This window comes from Pyrus communis, chromosome 12 (assembly GCF_041283825.1).
Source record: "Pyrus communis isolate YQ-2024b chromosome 12, ASM4128382v1, whole genome shotgun sequence".
Lineage (NCBI taxonomy): Eukaryota > Viridiplantae > Streptophyta > Magnoliopsida > Rosales > Rosaceae > Pyrus > Pyrus communis.
The window spans coordinates 17,565,153-17,586,924 of NC_142576.1; the positions used below are offsets into that span (position 1 = coordinate 17,565,153).

Sequence of the window (21,772 nt, forward strand, 5' to 3'; positions counted from 1 at the left end):
TTAGAATTTACCATAATTAATTTATAAGCTTGATTGCTACCAAAATTATACAGATCAAAATAGACATACTAAACTGACTTCTCAAAAGAGCTACACAATTTGCCAACAAAACTGTCTATATGAGCATGACTTACTAGTAAATTCACCAAAATCACAATACATGCCAAAAAATTACGAACATTTGCAAAAACTTAGTAGATATGCATGTGTAGAACATATCCAAAATGTAGGTCACCATTAGACTTGTCATTTATCCAATTTTAGTCAAGTGTATATTAATGAGTGGTTGACAACAAATTATTTTCTTCCAAAAGAAACATCTCCAATATGTGCCATACATTAGCATTAAGTGGACTTGCATGAATTTATTGAAGTGTTATTATATCTTCCATGAATATGTGCTTTGGTTGATGAAATTTGGAATTACACCATGACTCGAATGACAACAATATGAGTTGCATGAATGAGTACTTGGTGTATGCGTATATTTTTACTTGCAACCATTTGGATGCCTTGATTGATTATTTGTTATTCTTTATAAAGAATTTTGAGGTTCATGGGGACTTAGCATAAATATGGAATTATTAATACAAACAAGATGGTTGTTGGATGCATGATTTTGTATAAACAGTGGTGAATGTCTTAGTTTTACCTTTCATTGAGATTGTGCTATTTACTATGTTAAGGAAAGGTTAAAGAAAGACAATTTTGTAGTGGCATGCATTCATTGACTAAGGGTGTTCCCAAAAGCATATTTCAAAAGTATGATATATTTAAGATTGATTTGCAAATTAAGTGACAATGTTGTAGATCAATGGGAGCTTGAGTTTCATTTTAGTAATGCCTTACTTTTGCAGATGACCTATAAGGTATGTATGGTTTTTTGAATCCACGAATTCAGTTTAATCTCCAGTTGGAGTCATTAATTCCATTAGATGACTATATATCTAATATCAAGTTAATCAAATTGTGTTTTAAATCACAAAGGAAGGGTTAATCTTCTTGCTCACAGATGTGGATTAATTCTTTTGATTCGACTTAAAATGACATGACATGATTTATATGTTGTATTAGTTGTGAGAGTCTTCCATCTTGTTCATAAGTGTTGAAAATTTTCTCACAAAACTAACTGATATGGTTATGAATCAGTGTCAAAAACATGTTAATTCATCTTGCTCGTAGGTGTTGAATTAATTATGTTTTATGAAGTTTTGATTGCAGTTGTAGTAGAAGTTTCCATTAAAGAGGACCTGTGATGATAAAGGTTGAGACACATTAAGGTAATTAAAGTTCATATCTGTAATCATAATTTGATGGTGTTTCATGTGAATGAGGACTTTAGCATGTGAGATTATGAAGGTTTCTGGGTTGTGTCAACCTTACAACCTTGTTAATTCCATGTTGAAAGACTTATTTGACAGAAACTTGTATCAATGATAGGATGTTATCACAACTACATGGCCACTAAAGTAACATTAATTTCCAATCTCAAGTATAAATATAAATATTATATATTTGTAGACCAATGGGAAAATGTTTGATTTGTTCCGATGTAAATCAACCTTAAATGGTCTACAACATATATATAATAGGAATGTAATATTGGAGATTAATATAGATATTGTGATTTGATCACCTAAAGATATCAATTTTATAATAGGTGTCTTGTAATACAAGTAAGATTGATGGAGTTGTAATACAAGTAAGATTGATGAAGTCCTTGATTTTATGTGATTATGATATTTAACTGATAGGCTAAAAAGGTGGGATTTGGAATTCCTTTATGGACGGAACCTTAATGCCTTAGCCAATATAAATACTAAGGTCCATACAAACCCTAGATATACAACAAATGCTTCCCATAAAAATAGTTGTATCCGGCTAGGTGCTTTGTAGAAGACTTTGGTGTTGCTACAACTTTCATCATCTCCGCTTGTTCTCCAATGGATATCGTTTCGTGATTAGGTTAGCCAACTCTTTCGTTGTGTTTTAGTTATATAACCACATAAAGTTTACACCCACGTCCACCTAAACGAAGCATTGGAAAAAGAGTAGTCAAGGTCGCTTCTCAACGAGGGATCCGACGAACGTGCGAATTACAGTCAACAAATCTGTGTAGGAATTTCTTCTTGTAGGGACTTTCACTCCAACAATTACCTATCAGGCAAATAAAGCTCTAATATACTTTATGAACGTGCTAAAAACCTCCCAATTGTTCTAGTTTTGAAATCAAACAATTTTTCAATGATTTAACTTCTCTGTGTTAACTAATTTCTGCAGCGCTTTGAGATCATAACTAATTTCAGTTAAAATCTCTCCTCAAAACTTGATTAATAAATGCTAACCAGCCATTCATAGGAGATGTCAATTAACAAATAGTTTACAATTTATGTTCTTTTATCTTACCAGTAATAAGAGTATCATCTCGCCCTTTGTACCCCCTAAATCCTAAACGAAGAGATCTAACCTTAATAAATTGAACAGTATGAAACAAAAACGATGCTTGCTTCTATGCACACACAACAAGCTTACGGATGAGAATTCTCTTCATTCCTAATCTCCCCCCCCCCTTTTTCTCCTTTCCTACTTGAACGGTTATGAACACGCCACGTCGACATCTTATATTGATTTTTTTATAAAGATAAAAAAAAAACAAAGGGAATTGTTATTAAAAATCTTAGTTCGCACTCCAAACCTTTATAATTAGAAAGAAAAATACATTTGTGAGGAGTGTAGAATGAGATTTTTGGAGTGCTAATAACAATTCCCAAAACAAAATGTGAGAAGAGGGGAGGGAAGGGGATGAGAATAAGATGAGAGAAAATCCTACTCCTAAGATTATAGTGTCATATATTTAAAAATTGATATATTTAAAGCCATTTATGACACACCCCGACCTAGAAAGTCCACTCGGACCCTGAATCGAGCTGTGCTGGCCGACACCTGGACGGTGACGAAGCCATAAAATGTGATAGAGTGTAGAAAAAGTGAATAAATTTGAATCTAAAAGTGTCTAAGTACCAGAGTGCGCTATGAGTGGGAGCGAACCCATTTCACACGCGATGTCAGAGCATAAGTAAGGTACAGTAGTGTGGGTAAGAATCATACCCTCAGAAATATCCATCAATACTAAGATTCGCCACAGATTCTTGTCGATACAAACTCAGCAGCTAAAACCTGGAGGGCACCAAACAGAAGGTGTGAGTAAGCAATAAAACCAAGCCTCCCAAAGTTATTACCTCTCTAAAAGTAATGCCCCTAAATGTAAAACCCGTATCGTTTTCCATAAGACAGTACAACATATATACATATATCCAAACCATACTCAGAAATGACCAAAACCACGGTTTGCCATCAACTCCACCATACATTAATAAGTAGGCCAAATGAACTAAATCAATACAAAGTGATATATCAGTCAGAGTCATCTAAAATGACATGTACAACTTATCCATATCTCATCAATCATGGCTAGCATATAAGTCGGAGTCACCTATAGTGACCTGTACGACTTATCCATATCTCATCAATCCTGGCTAGCATATAAGTCGGAGTCACCTATAGTGACCTGTACGACTTATCCATATCTCATCAATCCTGGCTAGCCAATAGCTCAATAAGTATACCTGCACACGAGTCGGAACCACCTAAAGTGGTCTGTACGACAGGACTGGGTGTAAATAAATACGCTCAAGTGCTACGATCACGTGAAGACTGGGCGAATAATCGTGGGTCACCTACGAGTCGGAACCACCTAAAGTGGTCTGTACGACAGGATTGTGCACCTACCTTGAATCCAAGGTAAGCGTAAGGTGCGGGAGGTGAACATCACGTGAAGGATTGTGCCCTGGCCACGGGCGGGAGCACTAACACCAGGGTGCAGGTTTATGAGCTATACTATATCTCAACATAATCGTACTCACTACCATCACTAACATCAACATGTACTCACCTAAAGCTTACCTGGGTGTCCTGCGTCCACCTTTGCACTTGAAAGCATTCCCAATAATTATATGCAAGTAGTATACATATGGATATACCATGATGCAATCTAATACTCAACCATGTTGTAGCATTTTCAATTATAAAAAATACGGTGTGAAATGTACAATCAATAACGCTTTACTCCCGAACTACTTATTTTCAGGGATAATTATCCATGATTACCCAATTAACACTAATTAACTAACTAATTCACAAAACTAAAACTTGCCTTTACCAATTTCCTTCGCATTACTCAATTTCCCGAATAAGGCTTTTGTCTCAAATATTTTATGGCTGCATCTAACGTCTCGTTAGACTGCCTACGTACCCTAGACAGGGATCAAGCCATTCGTAGTTCATATAGGTACTTCAAGCATTCACAATAATTATACGAAGGAAATATACCTAATCAATTTAAAAGTGTCGATAGAACTCTCAACAATATGTACGATAAAAGGAAAAGATCCACTCATCTGGAGTCCACGCTATGATTCTCTAGCGCACACATCGAGGAGTCCTGAATGATTGGTCTCTGTGACCAATTATCAAATCACATCTCATAACTCTTATCCGAAGAATACGTAATTCACATAAAACACAACCTCAACGACATTCTAAATTAGTTTGAGACCCATTGACCACAAGTCAACCGTCGATCAAAGATCGACGGTAGGGTTTACAACCCTGTATAACTTGACCCGGAAGATCCGCATATCAGATTTCCAATCCGCAACTCCCAACGATCCATAATATGTTTCTAGAATAACATATTAAAATTTCATTACGATCCAACGGTTGGATCTCCGCCATTTACCCAAAACCAAGTGGACGTGAACATTTATTTTACTAACTTACAAATTCAATTCGGGAAGATCCGTACATCGGATTCCCGATTCATAAATTCCTATGATCTTTAAATATTACATATTATAATGTATCCAAGTTTGGTGACGATCCAACGGTCGAATCGTCGATTCACATTTTCATCAAGCAACGTATCGTAACGAATTTAGGTTCCAACGATCAACCTATGTCATTCAAATAACAAAACTGAATTCAAGACATTCGACATAGCCTAAAAATAGCATTGGCGGCCCACTGGCCACGCGTCGCCGCGGGTGGCGGTCGGCCGCCCCGACTCGCCGGAAAATCCAACTATTTCCAAAAATTCTCAAACTTCACGGAAATGAAGATCTCAGTGAGTGGAGCAACTTTCATACCTGCCACGAAGTCCAAAAGTGGACGGAAGATGGTCAATTTTGCCCACAAAGCCGGCGGGTGCCTAAAACTTCCCGACGTCAATTCGTCGTCTACGGTGGTCCAACGGGGTCAAGGTTGGTTGGGTTTTGCTCTTGGGATGATAGGCTACAAAGCCCAAGTGGTGGCATCGGCCATCGCTTTGCCGATTTGCCGGAAAATCGAAAAGGGTGGCCGGAGCACCATTGATTTTCGTCAACTTTCGTGGCCTCAAACCGCCACATCCCATGGTTAATCAAGGTGGTTCTTGAGTGGGTTTTGTAGAGGGGAATGAGAGCTTCAATATGGTGGTGGTGGCATCGAAAAACTCCACCGGAGTTGGCCGGAATAGGCCTCGGAAAATGGGTGGTCGTGCATGTCGGGTCACGGTTTTGGGGAAGCTGCCAGCTTCTCTCTCTCTTCTCCTCAATTTCTGATTGGTCATCCCTTTCTTTTACTGATTGGTCCCTTATTTTCTTGCTTAAAGGCTGATTGGTTAGTCTTCCCACAAGGTGGGAGTTCAAATAATTTAACTACCTTTAAATAACCAATTTCAAACGTCTGTAACTATACCGTTATAATCCGGACTCGCAAACGGCTTTCGCCTATACGTTCGTACCAACGAGTACTACGAGGATATGCTAAAAGAATAAGTCCCACATCTCTCAAATCGATGGTCAACGGAAGTCAAAGTCCTTACCTCTAGGGCAATTTCGTAAATTCACGCTTTTAAAATAAAATAAAAACGTAAAATTTGGAACGGGTTGTCACAATTTATATCCGTAAGAGTTTTTTTAAGTGCTAAGGCCTTTCACATTGGTTTAGATGAGTGTGATACTTATATGTAGGAATCAGATACCGTGAGTTTGATTCGTATTACACTATTGTCACAATGATGTGAGTTTCATATGGATGAGTTTTATATAGTAAATGGGACCCATCAACTTTTTATTTTTCTCTATTTTATGAATGGCTACCTATTTTCTCTCTCTAGTTATTTATTCTACAGGTATCACACCCATAAGTTTTATACATTGAACTCAAAAATAAGAACCACTATCATAGCACTCAAATTTTCCGGCCTATTCTAGGAGTTTAATTCCAATGCTAATGGTATCACACTTAATTTTACGGTCTACTGTAGAAGACCTAAAGATTACACGTAACGATAACAGCATTAGGTTTATTTTCTGAAGAGTTGCTAATTCATAACAATTTGGTGCCAACTAGGCTAACAATAAGTATCTTTATTATGCAAATTCACCAACATAATTTTCATATTACAAATAGTATCGGTCATCTTAATCTCTATCTTGTATCAAGTTGTTGATCACCTTTACCAAAGGAGGAGTCCCCTTGGCCATAATTTCTATTCTACTAGCATTAGAAGCACGAGAAAACAGTGAAAGCCCAAAAAATAGAAGATCGGGAAGAAACAGTCAAGATGACAAGAACCCATGCCAATAACAAGGTTCTAGATCAAAAAAAGCATTGAAAAACCTCCGAGTACCTTTCAAATCAAGCTTAAGCAGAACAGCCATATCGAAACAGAAGAATTCCCTTTGTCTCCTCATTTGTAAGGGCCATAAATCTTTCCAAACTTTTGTAAACACTTCGCTTCCTAGAGAGTTCTATCAAAACCAAGGTACTGAACTATTGCATTTGCAACAATAGGAGCCGCTGCCAGAGTCCGTGCAACCATATACCTAGTTGAAGGGTGCACCAAAAAAAATTTCAAAATAGTAAACTGAGATTAACTCAATATTTATTGTTATTGTACGTGAACACTATCGTTTGTAGGTGAGATATGCATGACACACACGCATGTTTTCACTTGAATCGACATGACTTATGAACGACTAGTGCATCAAGGACAATATTGCATCAAGGATTTGCTTCTCTCGTTATATACTAGTTGGTGGAAAGTACACGCTGGTGAGCGACTATTAACAATATTCACGATCAACAATAAGAATTAGAAAACCAAATATATAATTGTTTATATATGTAGTAAACAAATGTCAATATTATGTTTATAGATTGAACCGGAATTTTATGAAGCGATTGTAGACATAGACAGAGTAATGCACTATTTATAAATGAAAGAATGAGAATGAGGTGGAATTTATGTAGTCTCTTGTTGGCCACATGCACTTTAGTTTGTTATATTCTTTTATATTGAACAAAGGTAAAGGAGAACTAGTAGGCATAAACAATATGACGAGGCTGAAAATCATTACCCTAAGCAAATTACAATTTTAGACTGTGAATTAATATGTCAATTATCATTAGTAATTGATGTAACAAGTGAATTTCATTTTGTAGAGATAAGCGTAGTTCAGTTTGATTCGGTTCAAGTCTTAAACAATTCACCAATCAATGTAGCATCATCGTTCAAATTGGTTTTGGTTTTAGCAGTTTCCAAATATGCCAAACCGAACCAAACCAAGCCAAGCTAATTATAATTTGAATTGGTTCAATCTAAAATTGCATCTTGTCATTATAAAAGTCAAACCAAACTGCTTGGATTGGGTTTTGTAGAAGATACACTTACACGAGGGGTGGGGGTATAAATTTTATCGAACTTGTCATTTATGAGATTCAAACTTAAGACTTTTCATTTATAAGTGAAAAAAATATCACTAGATTATAATATTAAGTGACAACCCCTTGAAATGGTTTAGTTTGAACATTTCGGACGATTTTTCCCCATGCGTACTTGTTGCATAAGTGAAGTTTCATGTCAGACTGGATCATCCTATAGCCATTTGGCAGTAACGGGCCAGTTCACACTTTTGGCCCACCCAACGCATTGACCTTTAAGGCTACATGTGGGCATTAATTTTGGGCCATTGGCCCTCATTCTCACAAAAGAGGAACCAATACGCCTTACATGACCTATTTGGGACTATACCGTACATTTTCCGTTTTCTGTTGCAAAATTCAAAAAACCCCAAATTAAACAACGCTACAAACAAGCGCTAAAAATGGAGGGGAGTTCTAGCGCTGCTTCCGACGCTGCAATCGAAACCTAAGAATGAGAGAGTGGTGCTTCGGCGACATCAAACAAGTGAAGGGATGATCCTGATCCACTCCGCCTTGTCCGACGACATGGGTACGGTGGCGTTTTCAGTGGAAATCAAGCTCACCAACATCAACCTCAAATCCCAATTTTTTAACGAAAATTGTTGAACTCAAGCGCATAGTTTTCTAACGAAATAAGAGGCCAAAGAATCCCAATTTTTTTAAAAGAAAACTAATGAAAAGGGCTTGAAAACTTTGAGTTTTAATGATAAGGACAAAATAAAGGGTAAAGTGAATAGTACCAGAATTGACTTTTTAGTGTAAAAATGTGGTTTTTTGTTAAAGTGAATAATACCGTGGGTTTTTCGTTAAAACTCCCTTTTTTTAATGGCTCCATAGTTGCCAAATTTTTTTATTACAACAATTGTAACAGGGAATCAATTTTTGGCGGTGATGAGCAAAATTGTGGTTTAGTTAAAAGCATTTTCACCGCTAAAAAACTCCACAAGTAATAGGCAATTCAATCTCCTTAAGGGCCTAAGTGATTAGTAACTATCTTTAGTGAACAGTAACTGCTCAAGTGTATCTTCATTCCTAAACTGAATAGCCCAGACAATTTGTATTAAAATATTATTAAATTTTTTTATAAAATAACGAAAGATAATTTTATTTTTAATTTCAAATGATAATATAAGTTTGGTTGAAAGTATTTGAAAATATTGAAATGTGGTGTAAAGCGGAAGAACATAGTTAGTGTTGCAGTCATATATAAATTATGAATGTGATCGTGTAAATCCAATCATATATGGTATATCTCTTAAACTAGATATTATCCTATTAGAGTTGTAATCATATTGGGGTAAGAAATTTATCTTCCATACTACTATAAATAAAGGCACAATGATGTGGAATAACACACACCTCGTAATTACACATCTCTCTCTATGTGTCGCATCCCCTCTTCTTGTCCTCGATAATTGTTCAGTAAATTATGTCTACAACACGTTATTAGCACACTCTTGACGTCGTGCTAAAGAGAGTTTGAATTTCAATCAAGGGAGTATTATGTTTTAGTCATTCTTTTTATGATTAATTTATTGTTATATTGAATTGATCTACATGCTATTGATTCATTTGATTTTTCTTTGTTGAACGTAATACCGTATTGGAGATGAAAGTTCGGCTTTCAAAGAAGGATCTTTTACAACTTCAAAGCCTCAGTTGTTTTCTATCAATCAGGTTCTTTTAAAATAAATTAAGATATTTGAAACCATGAAACATGAAAACATTCCCCATAATGCATAAACTCTTATATTTATATTTTCCTTACGATATATATATATATATATATATATATATATTCATGTATTACACAATTATAATTTCGCTACGTGGAATTTGTGAGTAAAAAAATCTAAATGAAATGGAAGCATTTTTTTTATTATTTAACTTTATGGGTTCTGAAAACCCTAAATAATAAAAATCTCGAAAAAGAAAAAAAGAGAAAAATATGGCTGAGTCGCAGCCTGAAGCCGTGCCATTTGAGCTAAGCCTCTACTGCTCAGCAACAGACCTCCAGAACGACGACTTTGTTATCGTCTTCCCAAAACAAAGTTAGTCCGCAGTCTGCGAAGCTCAAAGTCCAATTCTACCGCCATTTGCACCGTCTTGCAGACCATCGACGGCCTGCAGCCGTCATCTTCAGTGATGTCAGTACTTTCGACTACAAAATCACGAGATTCAAGTTGCGATCTCATCGGGAATTTTGAAGATTCAATTTGAATCTTCGAGTTCTTGGACACCCATGGCGCTATCGCTATGATCTTTGCTGATAGCTCCCTTCCTTTACGATGCCTCCGACCTCCTTTGATAGCTGCCATGCACCAGCAGCTACACACACAGCCGTCTCTACCATGTTTTCCAACAAAACCTAGCCTTGCTGGGGTTGTTTTCAGAACAAGCTTGCATCAGTTGGGCCCTATGACAGCCCAACCCGCCGACCCTTTTTCTCTTTCGGCCCGCATACCAGCTCACCCAGGGTTACACAGCCAACAGCCTAATGCTGCTGGGCTGCTTATTTTCTCGGCTTGTGACACTGCAGCAAGCATGCAGCTTGCTTTGCATGTCAGCCTATTTGGGCCTGATTTCTTATGTGGCCTGCAGCTAACATTAAATAATAAATGGGCCTAGACAAATATTATTTTTTGCTTCTATGATCAACTATGAATGGTCCAATTTATTGAATTAATTAAAAGTGACTAGTAGTCCATTAATCTAACAAGCACCCAAAATTATTGGCCTGAAGCCCACTTTTAGACATTAATGATTCAATATTTTATTTTATTTTATTTGAACCGCTGAGTTCTTGAAGCAATTCAAATCCACTACACTTAGTTGTATATTGTATTATGTGTTCTTGTAGGTACCTTCTTTTATGAACAGGAAGTTCATAACTAAACTTGAACCTGTAGTTTCAAATTTAGTGCATTTGAAACCCGAAGTTTTCGTGAAACAATACACCCATGATAACCCGATGCTCTTCACATAAACCATGTCTTCGAACTCGAATGTTCTAAATTTGATGCTTATGGATATCTTATTTTCATAGCACCAATCACAATCTTGTTCCTTCCATTAAGTGGATTGTCGAACCGTAATAAGTTTGATTTCATCGATTTGGACATTTCTTGACCAAAACCACTTTATGTGGGTACAAGATGTGAATCTCCACTTGACTATCAAGAAGCTGAGAAACCATTGAAGCCAATAATGGCATGGAAAAGCTGAATAAGTCTCCGCCATGCTCTTCACTCGAAGACTTATGCTTAAAGCATTACCCTTTCGAACTAGGATTTCATGGCTCTTTGGCTCGCTCATATGGACCATTTAATCATGACAGATTTTGCCTTAAGCACACCATAGTTATGTCTATAAATGAGTATGATTCTTAAGTTTATAAATCTGATCGAATTTTGACTAGAGAACACTTTTCTCATCCTTCCATGTTTCTAACTCACTCTTGAAGCAGTAGTGTAGAGAGCGTAAGTTTACCGAATTCTCGGATCTGATTACTACCACAAATGTGAGAGAATGGAATAGACTCAGCTTCAGCTGAAGTCTACCGAATGGTGATACCCAGTTTCAGCTAGGGCCTACCAAGATATATGCTCTGAACAGACCTCTCCAGCTTTAGTTATAACTTTTCAAACCTAAGTCTAGGTCTATCTCTCACACAATCCAATTTCGAGTTTGTTTTTACAACAAATGGTAGAATCAGAGCCTACCAAGGTGTGGCATCATGCTCGAAGTGTGATCCTTGGCACCTAAGACCTAAACCTCCAAGAATAAGGGATATTGGTCCGTTCCCGAACCTCAACCCTGTAGAATCTACTTTCATCTCGGTGGAATAGATCATTGGTCACGCATCTGCTCATACCCCTACCAATGTCCTTGAGGAGTACCATTCTCATAGTCAATATGTGAGTCTAATTTTGCTCCACCGAACACGTTGGAAGAGCAAAATTTCGACATGGATGGCCCTGTTGGTTGAATCCCCTTAGTAAATTTTGGTTTAATTTGTGAACATTTTTCCATGTTCTTGGATTCAAGTTTGGTGTTTGTTTTAGTTATGGATAATCTTATCAATATTATCCTCGAATATGAGTTAATTGAATCATGTTTCTTGTATACATGTGACTGAATTCAATTAAGCATGTGGTAAGGTACGAATGTGGGAAAGTTAGTTGTCTCGATGAATGTGATACTACACATACTACATTTATACCTAAACCACATATCTAGCAACAACTTCAGGTTTATCCAACTTAATTAAGAGCATGGCACGCTTCTTGTTGTATGAATGGTACTAAATTACCATCTAAAAGACTTTATATTCTCCCCGTTTCGGAAAAACGTCGTTGAGTTTTAAGGATATTCGAGAGAACAATGATCATGAATGAAACCATAGAAGAAAATAAAGTAATATATCTTTGCACCACCTCAAAAAATGAGCTTGAAGCTTCATTTTAGGGCCACTGCGCTACCTCCTAACTAGGACACGCCACATATGGACGGCCTAAAGCTGGGTGATTCAAACAGTTTACTTGCTTTGGCATGACCTTTTGGGGCACTTAGGTTGAACAATGGTGCTACGACATATCTCCTTACCTAAAGTAAGGATCATGTGCTTACAAGCACACTTTTCCAAGCCCGCTCATTTGGGAAATTTGATTTCTATATCATCCTTAGCAAAGACATAAAATCACCCTCTTTTCACAGTAGATTCAAGGGAATATATGTGGACTAATCCAACAAAAATGCGGTTATATAAATATTTTATGATTTTGGTTGATGAATCGACAAACTGGTCACATGTTTGTCCATATATATTGTTGCTAAACCTCCTAGCAATTTTAAGGGATCACCACCCTAATTATCCCATAAAGTCTGGAAGACTGGATAATTCTTGAGAGTTTATATTGAATTTTTTTTCATAAGTATTGTATGTTTTTTGAGTTTATAATTGAACATTGAATTCCCATGTTCACCCCCAAAAACAGCCTTGCAGAGTGATCATAAAGCATAATTTCAATGATTGCTCGGACCTTAGGGAACACACCAAGCTTTCAGTTTCTACATAAGGCTATGCATTCTTGTATGCAGCTATGTTTGTCCGGCTTAAGGCTCATTGTCACTCATTCATTTTCGATGTTACAGTTGGTTACTGGGTACAAACCCAACGTTTCATACTTATATGTTTTGGGTGTGCATTCCATGTGCCAAGTTACACTGCCACAACATACCAATATGGATCCTTAAAGAAGGATGTCAATCTTTGTCGATTGCAATTCTCTTTCGCACTAGCTCATTAGAGCCCTTGGACGCGATCTCTTTACTGCTCACTTTGTGGATTGTCACTTCAATGAGATAGTCTTTCCGTCGTTAAGGGGAGATAAGAACAACAACGTTTGTGTAGAACGATGCAAATTTGCGTAGACGTTGCCCACTATGTCTCATCTCGATTCTCGTACTGCATAAGTGTGATGAATTCTTGCTTTCAAAATGTTGCTCCAGATGCATTCCTCTAATCTAGCTAAAGTGACGAGATCATATACCAGCTGCAAACATGCCTCCAAGGATCAACGTACTTAACAGACGTTGAGTCAACATCCCCGAAGGGTGTGCCACCCCTGTTAGATAGCTTGGCCGCCTATGTTGGATGACTCAGTACATCGGCGGATAGCCAATCAATCTGTCTCGGCCTGAAACATGATAAATCACTCGATTCATAGGATTCACTTCCTTAGAAAAGGAAGATCACAACACAGTATGAATGCATACTCGATCGCTGTCTCAAATCATTTCTATCTCATAAGATGAATCCGGATTACTCCCAAGACTCGAAGTTCTTGGTCCAGTATACTAGTTTGGATGAGATAATGGAATTGGAATGAAATTATCATCGATGATGTTTTCACTTATATGGTAGCTACCGATGTAAATGAAAAGTAATGATATCGAACCATGTTTCGTTAATTAGTGACAATGTAAAACTGATTGGACAACCGAAATCACAATCCAGGTTTAATTCCTTACCAAAGTGTGTTTTGGACCCGTAGTTCCTACACTGCCCAAGGTAACCTTGTTGTGTTATAAGTGGGAAATGAAGCGTAATGAGATGAATGAAATAGTGCGATATGACTAGTTCAAATAATTCCAAACCACAGAACACCTTCTCAACTTGTTAGAAGCGTTCACTTACGAATTAAAGCAATTCGGCAGATGTGGTATACCCATTTAAGTGATTATTTGATCGGTCGTGGATATGAATGAATGCCTTTGCGTGTTAAACTATAAAGTCTTATTCTGAATTGCTAGAGTTATAGTTTATGTCCATGACATGAATCTCACTAAGATTCTGGAAGAGCTTGAGTTTCTTACATCTAAAGATGGAATTTGAGATGAAGGATCTTAGGAAAACTCGTTTATTCCTTGACCTGAAATTCAAGCGTTGTTTTGACGATACAGGTGTTACCTTTGAGCATACCTATGATCTTCCATACGCTATATGCAAATGAGACCCTTGAAGAGGTTATGGAATCCAAAGTTCCATATCTGAGTTCAACTTTGCGCATTGTTGTACTTAACTCATTGCATTAGATAAGACATCTCTTTTGCTATTGATCTATTAGTAAAGATGCAGCACCGCGTCTACACGCTTCCACTGAATTGGTATTAAAGACGTATTTCTGCTACCCTTAAGGTACTACGAATTTGGGCTAATCCAAATGCATCCTGAGTGGATATGATCCCCTTGATCCTTGAAATGATGCTTGCCTTGTTGTTATGTTGATGCATGTTACTTATCAAACCCGCACAAGGCACATCCCCGAATGGTTATATCTTTACCGTTAGGGATATAGCAATATCTTGGAGGTCTAAGATATGACCTTAGTTGCGAAATCTTCCAATTGTTCCAAGACTCACTTTACTTCACTACGTTACATATGAGACATGGTTGAGAGCTCTTGTTAAACATATTCGAAGTACTTGATATTTTCATCCATCGTTGAGTCCCGACGACAATGTATGAAGACTATGTCACGACCAAGACATGATACATCAACAAAGTCAACGCCAAGACATATTGTGTCTACATCACATTAAAGTCATGCAAGCCAATCCCATACAACCTGGGCGACCTCTACACGACGTCATTGCCGAAGTCAACCTTCCAAAAGCTTGTCTGAGGAATTGGTATGCCTAACTATTCATATGCAATGCTTGCAGTTCTCATTTGGAAGTTTTGTCAAACTTAGGGGGCATATCCAGAAGTATACTTACTTGATCTTAATGTACTATTTTTCCCTACGATTAGGAGCATTTTTCCCACTGGGTTTTTGCTACCTAACTAGATTTTGACGAGGCACTCATCTTAGGCTGGTCATACTCTTGTGAGCTCTTCTACTTGTATCCAAAATACGTATAGTTTTGACTTAATGCAACTTCTCACTTTTCTCCTTAGTTTATGGTTTTTATCCTACCTTGGGTTTTACCATAGCTAGGTTTTGTAAGTTTTACCATTTATGCATTCTTCCGTTGATTTAAGACTCGCGTTTGCTCATTGTGCAGACAACTTCATCAATTGTACTTACTTCATGGCTGAAGACCTGATGCGCCATTTGTTTGAGTATTTACACATTCAAGGGGGAGTGTTGTAGGCCTATTAGATTAAGAATGTGATCGTGTAAATCCTATCATATTTGGGATATCTTTTAGACTATATATTATCCTATTAGAGTTGTAATCCTATTGGGGTAAGGAATTTGCCTTCCCTTCTACTATAAATAAAGGCACAATGGGGTGGAATAACACACACCTCACAATTACACATCTCTCTCTTCTCTCTCTATGTGTCGCACCCCCTCTTTCTTTTTCCTCTATAATTGTTCAGTAAATTATGCCTACAACAGTGAGGTATTTATAGAAAAAAAATTATTATCTTTTTATATTTTTTTTGTATTTTAATTAATTTTTATGATTTTTTTATAATTTTTTGGTATTTTTAATTAATTTTTTAATTGTAGCTGACGTCAGTCTTGCGTCACATGACCTAAGGGTTAGGTTAGTCGATTTTAGCCTAGGTGAGCAACTAGGCTCCCCCAAGAGCCCAGTGGATTGGAATGGGGTGGAGGAGTTTTGGGGGAGAAAGATGATTTAATCCATTATCCCCTACGGGATTTGAGAGTGGACGTGTCCTTAAGAATCTGCAATGTGAGGTTCATATGTTAATGAAATTGTCAATTACTGCTGTATAAATTTTTTTATCAAAAGTTTTTTTTTTTTTTTTTTTCACTTTTTGGTTTAGGCTTCTCTAATAAATGTGAGATAATTCTTCACATTGTGCTAATTGTATTGATTTTTCTTTTTTGATTTTTTTTTTATTAATTGAAATCTTACAAAGATATCTAAAGCTATATTTAATGATTTCATGCTTTTTGTAATTGTATGACATCTTAATTTGATGGTGTTTACAGAAGAACACAACATGTAATGTAGCAAATGTGTTTTGTAAGGGCCCAAGAAAGATGTAAAACAGAGATCAAATCTGAAAACTTAGTGAGATTCTGAGGCTATATTGTTGTTGTAGAACAATATTGGTTGCAAAGAAGGTTGAATATGTCTTCTCCAGAAGATCCTCTTCGGTCAAGTCCTCGTTACATAACTTGAGAAGTGATCGGGTTCGAAAAACTTCATGATTATATTCATTCACAGACTTAAAGTCTTGGAAGCGTAAATGTTGTCAGTCGAGTCTTGCTTCAATCAAGAAGATGTCCCTTTGGTGATTGAAATGATCAGCCAAAATGATCCATAAAGCTCGTGGATCTTCCTCAGCAATGTACTCAGTTTGCAGTGCATCATGAAGGTGTCTTCAGATAAAGATCATGGTAGTAGCTTTCTCAGCTTCGCAAACCGGGTTATCCGTCTTAGCTTCAATGGATGCTCGCAAATTCTTTGCGGTAAGGTGAAGCTTCACATCTTAAACCCACTTGAGATAGTTTCTTTTGGAGACTTCTAAAACGGTAAAATTGAGTTTGTTCAAATTCAACATGTACCTGTCACAAAATAATGGACAAGAATGTGGTTAGTGTAATGGAGACAAATCAATCCATTCACATAGGAGTAGAACATTTGGGTTCTAATATACATGTATTGGGTTAAATTTACATGAAAAGCTTTGGGTTTTCAAAGGCATATTTTTCGAAAACTTCAGGTTTTCGAAAGATATATGAACTTCGGGTTCATGTGTACCTACAAACAAACACAAATATATATAGAAATATGCAATATATGCAAGTAGGTCTTCAAGGCCTATGATTGTAATAAAATTAAATATTGGACTTCGGGCCAAATTAAGGTTAGGCAAAAAATTATTAAGCCCAAAAGGCCTAAAAAATAGATGATTTAAAGGTCAGTGAGCCAACAAATTGGACCAAAGCCTACATGTGGGCTGAGCAAATAGATGTCGTAAGGCCCATGCCTAAAAAAGGGGTTGCAATAGGCACAGGCCCAGCTGCACAAGAGATGGCTGCATACGGAGGCCCAAACTAGGTGCACTTTGATGCTACGTGGACACAAATGCACCAGCGTATAGCTGGGATCTAGTGCAACGCAGTGCATGGAGAGCCGTAGCCACAAGGGCGCATATTTGGTGCGTTGCGGTGCATGATATACTAGAGGTCCAGTGAGGGGCACGATCCAGTGCAACGCACCAATAAGGCTTCGGGTTTTGGTGTCTAGACACCTCAGCATAAGCTGGGTGATCTCGCTAAAGAAGAAGATTGGCGCCACAGCTTCAGGCGGTCGAGTCTTGGCACAAAAATAACGATGAAGAGCTGTGGGTTCGAGGACAACCCATAAATATAAACGGAGAATGGGAAAATCTCAAAGTTAAAACTCTAGAAATTTCTGATCGGATTTTTGAAGAAATCCGATGAATTCTTGTCAAAGAACATGTCGGCAACGACAACAGGTTGTCAGGGGTTGTAGCCTCGGTGGTTGGGCATGGCTGCAAGCCATGCTTCACGACAGTCAATGATCACAACGCCATCTAGGCATCAGGTTATGGGTTCAGGCCTTTAGCCGTGACAAAAATATCAAGATAAAAACTGGTGTTTTGGAAGAACCTGATTAGGTGATGATATTGATGAACTGGTTTGGTGCAGAAAATTCTTTCTTCAATTTCAGCTTTCCATCTCCAAGGCTTGTATCACGTTGAGCACAAGAAAAAAAATTGAAAATTTAATCAAATAATAATTGAAACGTAATACTCCCCTTATTGAAGACGAATAATTTCCACATCAGATTCCTTAACGCAACGGATGAGCGTGCTGATAACGTGTTGTGACCAATTTATCTGATAAGGAGAGAGAGAGGGCGCAACTGAGAGAGAAAGTGGAGAAATATGTGATATTCTAAGGGTGTGTTATTCCCCCTACACAGTGCCTTTATTTATATTAATAAGGAGGAGAGGAATCATTGACACACCCCGTCCCGAAGGAGGGCATGCTGGCCGACACGTGAGAGTGACGTAACCATTTGCACAGTTCGGAAGCTTTAAAATATACAACTTCTAAAATGAAACACCCGAAGGTGAGTCCTTATTTGGTCCATTCTGTCAGAACACCGTTGAACTTCCTCGTAGTCACCACACCTTTGCATTTCCTTAAACCTGGAGGGGCGCAAAACAAAATTGAGTGGGTCAGCAAAACGAACGTATTCAAAACCTTCTTTTCTCTTTTGCATATACTAACCCCTCGCTGTAAAACAAGTATAGTTTCCCAGAAAATAACATATATACGTATGTATAGATATGCCAGTCATGCTCAAATATATATCAATCATGCTTGAGAATATGCCACAACAGAATCTCATAATCAAATGTAAATGCTCAAGCGTAAATCACATCAATAACACATAATCTGGCAGCCGGGAGTCACCTAACGTGACCTGTACAGCTGCAGATAGAGCTCCAATCTCAACTCAATAACTGAATCTGCACACGAGTCGGAACCACCTAACGTGGTCTGTACGACAAGACTGGGTGTAATATATACGCTCTAGTGCTACGATCACGTGAAGACTGTGCGAATAATCGCGGGTCACCTACGAGTCGGAACCACCTAATGTGGTCTGTACGACAAGGCTTGCACCTAACTTGGATCCAAGGCGAGCGTGTGGTGCTGGTGAACATCACGTGAAGGACTGTGCCCTGGCCCTGGGCGGGAGCACTAACACCGGGGTGCAGATTATGAGCTCTCTAAGCATCTCAAACTACTAATGAAATACAACCATGAATACCACTTACCTGGTACTTACCTGTGCGTCCACAGCACCAAATACACATATATATAAATGTATGCCACTACCAATGCATGTGATGATAGTAGTTCAATCGTAGCTTACCTGGACCTCCTCAGCACCATGCAACAGTATGCATAATTATGGTAATGCACATATTAAAATATGATGCATATATGACAGGATAATTAATTCGTATTTCTTTTAAAATACGTCAAGCATACGTATATATATATACTGAAAAATAACTGCCCACTCACATATCACATCGACGTCTCGTAGGTCCCTGAGCCTCCCCTAGATTGGTTACATTCTTCTTTTGTATAATTTTCACCTATACAAACAGTAACCAAAATTGACATTAATTAACGCACATACACCAAACATTCGTCCATAACTTTCTCATACGTTGCTCAATTTGGGTGTATGAATATACCACGGTGATCTACACGACGTCACGAACGCGTGACAATTTTCAGAACTCAATTTGGAGCTCTCACGCGCCCCCACGCGCCCTGTTCACGCGCTGCCCACGCGCGCGTCTTCTTCCTCGCGTCGCCGGACTGGTTTCGCCGGAGATGGTGTTTTGCCGAAATTTCTGGGTAAATTTCAAAGTGTCATAACTTCTTCATTTCTTAACCATTTTCGACGTACTATATATCAAAATGAAGGTATTGACGAGACGAACACATCCATACCTGTCTCGACCCCTAACTCGCCGTGGTTTCGCCGGAAAAAGCCCCGACAGCTCCGGCCAAACTTTGAACTTATCGTTCTCCGTGTTCCTACGTCCATTTTTCACGTAATTTATACCAAAATGAAGCCCTAAACATAATCTACCACGTTGGACTAGTTTTAGGGCCTAAAAACAACGGAATCAAATTTTTCCAAAAATACGAAAATTCGGCCAAACTTACAGTTTGTGATCCCGGCGTCCAAATCCTTCAAACGAAGCACTCCGAGCTTCCTTAGGACCTCACCAAGCTTCCTACAAGCTTCAAAATCCCAGAAAACATCAAGCTTTACGTGTGCATGAACAGTGCACACGCACAGTGAAATTGAAATCCATGTTTTCCGAAGTGAAACTCACCTGAAATTGGTACCATCGTGTTCGTGTGGTCTTCAGGAGTACGATGGTGGTCTTAGATCCTTCGTTGGTATAGTTTTGGGGTGGTTTGTGGGTGGTCTGTGTGAGTTCGAAGGAGAGAGAGAGAACTCTCAGAGAATGAGAGATTTGTGAGGGAGGAGAGAGAGAGAGACAAGGTACGGGAATGAGGGAGAGATTTGAGGGAGGTGGGATCCTACCCAATCCCCAAATCATCAAGTTACAACATATTTTACGCCCCTTAGTCCCGTTTAAGAGCATTTTCATAACTTCACGTCCTCGGAATTAAAATTCCGGGACGGGTTGTGACAACCTTCCCTCCTTATAGAATTTCGTCCCCGAAATTCCAACAACCAACTTAATCATCTAAACTCATACAATAGCTTCGGATAAATCTCTCTCAATACATTCTTTTTCCAATCCAAAGTCGTCCTTGGTTCCTCAACCAGTTTAATCCGGATTAATTCTCAACAGTTGCACCGGAACTCCATGTGACGAATCTGCCACCTAGTGACAACACATCGAAATATAATACATTATGCACCTTAGCCAATTTTGAAGACATCACCACTTGTATGCAACTTCATCGATTCCTTTAGTGGTCAAAAACGGTCTGATGTGTTTAAGACTTATTTTGTCTCCTTTCCAAATCTCACTATTTCTTTTCGTGATGAAATTTCTAAAAATGTTGAATCATGAAACACATCATGCTCTTACAATAACTCTGGAAGTAAATCAAGCAACTTCACTTACTCTTCGATAATCACATAAAGTCCGATGTACTTAGGACTTAATTTGCTTTCCTTTCCCAGCCGAATCTTACTTTTCTAAAGTAAAAACTTCAAAATTATAAGATCGTCTACGTTAAACACTCGATTAGTGACATGTTCAACTATTAGTCTCTTTTGCCATTCCTGGCTACTCTCAGGTTAAACTTAATCACCTGAATACTTTGAGAAGACTCACCCATAGTTTCAGGGCCTACCAAAACTCTTTCGTGATCGAATCTTCTCTATCCAGAAGCATTTCTTCCACAAATCAACAAAAATCGACACATTTCATGGTCCTTATAGCGTTACATCGGAAACTGCGCAACCAATATACTTAAGAAACTCAGAAGTTCCGTAACCCAAATTTCTTCTCCATAAAACATATAAGTATTGTTGCACTGTGGTTGTTACTCAACACTGGAGTAAATGTACTAACTTGGTACATTGATCAACTATCACTTCAAGTTCAATCATAACCATCCTATTCTCGAACTCAGCAATCTTTCTTTTTCCCTTCTTTCTTTGCCTTGGTTAATTCTTAATTCTCTTCGTTAACCATTTGAGTCTTGAGTACGACCTTACTAAAAAGACTTAACTTGAAAATTAGCAATTACAACTTCTTCTCAAACTTCCATTCTCAACTTTACTTCAGTTGATTTCCAATCCACAAGAAGACAATCTTGGCAAGCGTGCCAGACATCAACCCTTACCACCGTCTTTTCACCAAGTGCATCAGCTAGAATAATTTTACGATCACCCTGGTCGTACAATCATGTTCATTAAACAATTCAAT

General features: G+C 37.9%; 2 long non-coding RNA genes across 3 annotated transcripts; both read right to left on the reverse strand.

Annotated features, from left to right (window-relative positions):
• Positions 1-18,335: 18,335 nt before the first annotated feature.
• LOC148692412 (uncharacterized) lies at positions 18,336-19,699 on the reverse strand. The gene is made up of 3 exons (XR_015953879.1): positions 19,541-19,699; positions 19,365-19,438; positions 18,336-18,475 (listed from the first exon to the last, which is right to left on the reverse strand). It is a non-coding gene; the product is annotated as an uncharacterized LOC148692412 (long non-coding RNA).
• Positions 19,700-19,757: 58 nt separating this feature from the next.
• On the reverse strand, positions 19,758-20,944 carry LOC148692413 (uncharacterized). Of its 2 annotated transcripts, none has more exons than XR_015954520.1 (3): positions 20,195-20,944; positions 20,022-20,099; positions 19,758-19,889 (listed from the first exon to the last, which is right to left on the reverse strand). It is a non-coding gene; the product is annotated as an uncharacterized LOC148692413 (long non-coding RNA). The 2 variants fall into 2 exon arrangements; XR_015954519.1 differs by having other exon boundaries at positions 19,758-19,929.
• Positions 20,945-21,772: the final 828 nt, after the last annotated feature.